The sequence below is a fragment of the Engystomops pustulosus genome, chromosome 8, assembly GCF_040894005.1.
Source record: "Engystomops pustulosus chromosome 8, aEngPut4.maternal, whole genome shotgun sequence".
Classification (NCBI taxonomy): domain Eukaryota; kingdom Metazoa; phylum Chordata; class Amphibia; order Anura; family Leptodactylidae; genus Engystomops; species Engystomops pustulosus.
The window spans coordinates 27,641,571-27,648,639 of NC_092418.1; the positions used below are offsets into that span (position 1 = coordinate 27,641,571).

At 40.1% G+C, this 7,069-nt stretch overlaps 1 long non-coding RNA gene across 1 annotated transcript; it reads right to left on the reverse strand.

Moving 5' to 3' along the window:
• Window positions 1-1,764: 1,764 nt before the first annotated feature.
• Window positions 1,765-2,592, reverse strand: LOC140075028 (uncharacterized). Its single transcript, XR_011849329.1, has 3 exons — window positions 2,491-2,592; window positions 2,293-2,410; window positions 1,765-2,194 (listed from the first exon to the last, which is right to left on the reverse strand). It is a non-coding gene; the product is annotated as an uncharacterized lncRNA (long non-coding RNA).
• Window positions 2,593-7,069: the final 4,477 nt, after the last annotated feature.

Consider the following 7,069-nt stretch of genomic DNA (forward strand, 5'->3'; position numbering starts at 1 on the left):
AAAGTCACTTTTACCCCAAATTTTTGTAAGTCACAAGGGATAAAAGATGAAACAACCCCATAAATGTTAATACACCAAAACACTGTATGGGGGTGGCAGCCGGGCAAAACACACCACCTCCACTTCTAAACCAAATACACCTAACCAATACGAGTAAATAATGGAAGTACCACAAATGGTTATCAAAATTAACAAAACTTTATTGAAATATCAAGGAAAGCTTCCCATAGGGATAAAATAGAACCACAAGAACAACACACAGACTGATTTACAATGCACAAACCCGGATTGTAATTCATAAAGGAGTAGTGTTATCCCTCATGATGCAACGCTGTTGTAAATAAGGACCCTATCCGTCATACAGAGTGTCCAATAATATACAATCTTATGATAAAGATACAATCTTATAAAAGTACATGGTCTAGGGAACCAACATACAAAAAGATATGAAGATTATGGGATGAGCCACTAATGTAAAATATATACAGACCGCAGTAATGTGCAAGGACCCCGACACGTGTTTCGCCTCCAAGGCTTCTTCTGGGGGAGTGCCACATACAAAGAATCCCACTAATTTATACTTTGACCAGCCAATGTCTATCTGGACGTGATTAATCATAGATTACCTTATCCTGTGAGCGCTATCAGCGTATGCCTGTGCGATAAACTACTGAAGCGAGACCAGACTGCTGGCAGCTAGTATCCTGGGTGGTTACTACCGCGAGATCCCGGAGGTGCATGACGTCACTCTCGCGAGATCTCGCTGGGGAACACATCAGAGAGTCAAACTGCAGGTAATGTTTCCTAATTGCCATGGATACCCAATAATAAAGTGCATGTGCTATAATGTGAAAAACCAGACTCATTTTAAATGAGATAATATAAATACATAGAGTTAGTGCAATGAGTCAAACATTAAAACAATATAAACAGTAAATAAGGTTATAGATCGAGCGTGACGTCACACTCAGGAGATAACGCTCATGTATACACCAGCGATATCAAACCGCAGATAGTATTTCCTAATTGCCATAGATACCTAATAATAAAGTGCATATGCTATAGTGTACAAACGCCAATGGAGAACAAGCTCATTTTTAAATGAGACTCAATGATATCAAATTGATGCAAAAGGTGAAACATAAAACACTATATACATTGAATATAATTATTAAAGTGCAAATAAGGAATATGTAAAACAAGTACATGGAAATGCAGTATTAAAAGGAAAAATTTAAAGGGGGGAAGTGAATCGTGGCATGCAAGTGAAAAAAACCGTGCTCAGTGAAACGACGTGATAGGTGAAAAAAAGGGGGGGGGGGGGAATATAGGATATAATTCATAGAGCAACTGGGGAACAGGTAAATATGGAAGGTCTTTCTTTTCGTTGTCCAAAAGTGTCCATAAACGTCCATAGGTCTCATGTAATTGATTGGCCGATCTGTACATTAGGAGCTGCATAAAATTAAAACACAGAAAAAAGGGGGATACAAAAAATATAAATTAAAATAAGAATTTAAAACTTATATTAAAATTTAGTATGGAAAACCATGACTAAAACATAGTGTACATGGCACCAAGACCCAAATATAGAAAGACTAGGATAATTTACAAAAAGGACACAAAACTCAAATTTTCATTTAGGCCTTTGGGGGATAGGGTATCTAGCTCATGAATCCATTTTGCCTCTTTTTGTGCAAGGAGTTTTTTCCAATTGCCACCCCGATTATCAAAGAGGACTCTATCAATCCCCCTTACCTTGAGAAGGGAGCCATCGCAGTTGTGGTGCTGTTTAAAATGCCGTGGAAGAGTTTTCAGATCCCTTTCGCAGTTCGTGTTCTTGGCTGCTTCTATGCCCAGTACATGTTCTCTTACTCTTCTTCGAAGTTCTCTGGAAGTCAAACCCACATAAGACAGACCGCATGGACACGTTGCCATGTAAATCACCCCCACCGTTGTGCAGCAAATAGAGTGTGTTATTTTGTACTCCTTACATTTGGAAGAATTCCAAAATGATGTGGAGTTTTCGATATTTGGACACGCCACACAGGATCCACATGTCTTGCAGCCCCACTTAGGTCCTTTGGATCCGAACAGTTTGTTTGGTGTTGGACCCCTATAGTAACTTTTAACCAGATGATCCTTCAAATTCTTAGATCGACGATAAGTTATGGACGGTTGTTCCTGAAGGTACCTACCAAGTGTATGATCAACACTTAGGATAGGCCAATGTCTGGTCAGGATGGACCTCACTTTCTCACTGTGCGTATCAAAGGTTGTAATGAACCTTACCAGGTCTTTATCCTCTTGTCTTTTTGGTTTTGGAACCAACAAGTCCTCCCTCCTCGTTCTTTTTGCTCGTTTATATCCATTTTGTATTGCTCGCATCGGGTATCCCCGTTCCTGAAATCTTAATTTCATATCAGTGGCTTGTTTATCAAAATTAGTATCTGTATTACAGATCCTTCTTATCCTCAGAAATTGACCTACCGGTATATTGTGTATCAGCTTCCGGGGATGAGAGGACGATGCGTGTAGTAGTGAGTTAGTTGAGGTTTCTTTCCTGAATGCGTCACAGACGATCATCCCCCTGTCATCAACATTAAACAGGACATCGAGAAATTCAATGTTTTGCCTGCCCATCCTGTAGGTAAGTTTAATGTTTTTATCATTAGTATTGAGTTCTTGCATAAACTTGTGTAGTTCCTCCTCTGAACCCTGCCAAATCAACACAATGTCGTCTATAAATCTAGACCACATGTGCACCCTTTCCGTAAATGGTTTAGGATTTACAAGAAAAATATCCCTCTCCCACAGCCCCAGGAAAAGGTTGGCATATGAGGGCGCACATGCCGCCCCCATTGCCGTTCCCTGGAGCTGTAGGTAGAAGGTTTCCCTGAAAATGAAAAAATTATGAGATAGGGCAAAGTTCAGTAGAGACACCAAGAACTCAACCATCTCTGGTTCAAGTCCAGACATCCTAAGGAAATATTCGGAGGCTTGAATGCCATCACTATGACGGATGGCGGTGTACAGTGATTCCACATCACAGACTACCAGCCACATGTCTGGTTCCAATTGTATCCCGTCCATTTTCCTTAAGATGTCCGTGGTGTCTTTCAAATACGATGGAAGAACTTCCACCAATGGTCTGAGGTGGTAGTCCACATACCTGCATATGGGTTCACATAGGCTGCCAATTCCGGATACTATCGGACGTCCAGGGGGGTTCGTCAGTCCCTTATGTATTTTAGGAAGTAAATAGAAACTGGACACCTTTGGATATTGAGGTAGTAGAGCGTCAAATTGGTTTTTGGAAATGATGTTTTCTTCCATAGCTTCAATCAAAATGTTGGATAGTTCCTCTGTAAATTTAATAAGAGGGTTAAAAGTTAATCTTTTATAACAGGTAGAATCTCTTAGTTGACGTAGAGCTTCCCTCTCATATAATTTCACCGGCCATATCACCACATTACCCCCTTTGTCTGAGGGTTTGATGATAACATCCCTCATTTTACTCAACTCATCTATCGCTTGATATTGTGCTTTCGTGCAGTTTGTCTCTTTTGCTCTTCTTGGTAATTTCTTCAGATCATTCGTTACTAATTTAACAAACAGCTCTATATTAGGGTGTCCCGAGAATGATGGAAATGATTTAGATTTTGGCAAAAGAGCCCTGGGAAACTTACTCTTAGTAGTGGTTATCTCTTGTTCTTCCATAAGATCCTCCAGGGACCGTAAAGCCTCCTGTTCTTGTAAAGACGGGAACAAATGGGGGTCAATTTCCTGATGAAAAAATTTTTTGAAAACCAGCTTGCGAGCGAATAAGTGAAGGTCCTTCACTGCTGAAAAACAGTCAAACACAGGAGTTGGAGAGAAACTCATACCCAAACTCAATACTTCCATTTGGGCCTCTGTTAGTATTGTATCAGATAAATTTATTACCTTTAACGATGTTTTCTTTCTTTCATTATCTTTTTCTTCTCTTGTCCACCTCCTTGGCTGTTGTCTCCTATACGGATCGTATCTCCTGTTGTTATATCTGCGGGATTGGCTCCCTTGGCTCTCTGTGGATATATTGGATTCACCACCTGTTGAGGAAAGAGAAGCAACAGAAGGAGCCCGATTCCGAAGCTCCTCCTTTTGGGTCTTCCATTTGTAAATTCTACCCAATGTTTCATCTTGTGAATCCCTCTGGAATTTTTTGGACTTCATGTCCTTAATTTGCTTCTCCCAGACCTTAAAGGCTTCATCAATTTCTTTGGAGAATAATCCCTGTTCCTCTGATGACAATGTTTGATCAAGTTGTTGTTGTATAATGATGATCTCGCCATCTAAACAATCTATTTGTTTTGTGTTATATTCAATGATTAATTGCATTAGGGCCATTGAGCTGTTATTACAAATGTCCTCCCATTTTGTACTGAAAGTGGTATCTTCCAAACCAAATGAGGGGAATATTTGTATTCTCAGACCCCTTGGTATTAAGTTCTTCTTAATGTATGTTTCCAAAGAGAGTCTGTTCCACCACATCTTGGTTCTGCGATGTAAGAGATTCCTCAATCTTAATTTAATTTCCTTAGTCTTTCTAATATTTGGGTCATCTGTTGTTGTTCCTTGGTTTCCAAATAGCGCATCCGCTTCAGATCGCCACGTGGTTTCGCGAGCCCGAAAGTCCATGAGGACCAAAAAAAATCTTCTGTAAAATGAATTTACAGGATATTACTAATACACCAAAACACTGTATGGGGGTGGCAGCCGGGCAAAACACACCACCTCCACTTCTAAACCAAATACACCTAACCAATACGAGTAAATAATGGAAGTACCACAAATGGTTATCAAAATTAACAAAACTTTATTGAAATATCAAGGAAAGCTTCCCATAGGGATAAAATAGAACCACAAGAACAACACACAGACTGATTTACAATGCACAAACCCGGATTGTAATTCATAAAGGAGTAGTGTTATCCCTCATGATGCAACGCTGTTGTAAATAAGGACCCTATCCGTCATACAGAGTGTCCAATAATATACAATCTTATGATAAAGATACAATCTTATAAAAGTACATGGTCTAGGGAACCAACATACAAAAAGATATGAAGATTATGGGATGAGCCACTAATGTAAAATATATACAGACCGCAGTAATGTGCAAGGACCCCGACACGTGTTTCGCCTCCAAGGCTTCTTCTGGGGGAGTGCCACATACAAAGAATCCCACTAATTTATACTTTGACCAGCCAATGTCTATCTGGACGTGATTAATCATAGATTACCTTATCCTGTGAGCGCTATCAGCGTATGCCTGTGCGATAAACTACTGAAGCGAGACCAGACTGCTGGCAGCTAGTATCCTGGGTGGTTACTACCGCGAGATCCCGGAGGTGCATGACGTCACTCTCGCGAGATCTCGCTGGGGAACACATCAGAGAGTCAAACTGCAGGTAATGTTTCCTAATTGCCATGGATACCCAATAATAAAGTGCATGTGCTATAATGTGAAAAACCAGACTCATTTTAAATGAGATAATATAAATACATAGAGTTAGTGCAATGAGTCAAACATTAAAACAATATAAACAGTAAATAAGGTTATAGATCGAGCGTGACGTCACACTCAGGAGATAACGCTCATGTATACACCAGCGATATCAAACCGCAGATAGTATTTCCTAATTGCCATAGATACCTAATAATAAAGTGCATATGCTTAAATTTATCTGATACAATACTAACAGAGGCCCAAATGGAAGTATTGAGTTTGGGTATGAGTTTCTCTCCAACTCCTGTGTTTGACTGTTTTTCAGCAGTGAAGGACCTTCACTTATTCGCTCGCAAGCTGGTTTTCAAAAAATTTTTTCATCAGGAAATTGACCCCCATTTGTTCCCGTCTTTACAAGAACAGGAGGCTTTACGGTCCCTGGAGGATCTTATGGAAGAACAAGAGATAACCACTACTAAGAGTAAGTTTCCCAGGGCTCTTTTGCCAAAATCTAAATCATTTCCATCATTCTCGGGACACCCTAATATAGAGCTGTTTGTTAAATTAGTAACGAATGATCTGAAGAAATTACCAAGAAGAGCAAAAGAGACAAACTGCACGAAAGCACAATATCAAGCGATAGATGAGTTGAGTAAAATGAGGGATGTTATCATCAAACCCTCAGACAAAGGGGGTAATGTGGTGATATGGCCGGTGAAATTATATGAGAGGGAAGCTCTACGTCAACTAAGAGATTCTACCTGTTATAAAAGATTAACTTTTAACCCTCTTATTAAATTTACAGAGGAACTATCCAACATTTTGATTGAAGCTATGGAAGAAAACATCATTTCCAAAAACCAATTTGACGCTCTACTACCTCAATATCCAAAGGTGTCCAGTTTCTATTTACTTCCTAAAATACATAAGGGACTGACGAACCCCCCTGGACGTCCGATAGTATCCGGAATTGGCAGCCTATGTGAACCCATATGCAGGTATGTGGACTACCACCTCAGACCATTGGTGGAAGTTCTTCCATCGTATTTGAAAGACACCACGGACATCTTAAGGAAAATGGACGGGATACAATTGGAACCAGACATGTGGCTGGTAGTCTGTGATGTGGAATCACTGTACACCGCCATCCGTCATAGTGATGGCATTCAAGCCTCCGAATATTTCCTTAGGATGTCTGGACTTGAACCAGAGATGGTTGAGTTCTTGGTGTCTCTACTGAACTTTGCCCTATCTCATAATTTTTTCATTTTCAGGGAAACCTTCTACCTACAGCTCCAGGGAACGGCAATGGGGGCGGCATGTGCGCCCTCATATGCCAACCTTTTCCTGGGGCTGTGGGAGAGGGATATTTTTCTTGTAAATCCTAAACCATTTACGGAAAGGGTGCACATGTGGTCTAGATTTATAGACGACATTGTGTTGATTTGGCAGGGTTCAGAGGAGGAACTACACAAGTTTATGCAAGAACTCAATACTAATGATAAAAACATTAAACTTACCTACAGGATGGGCAGGCAAAACATTGAATTTCTCGATGTCCTGTTTAATGTTGATGAC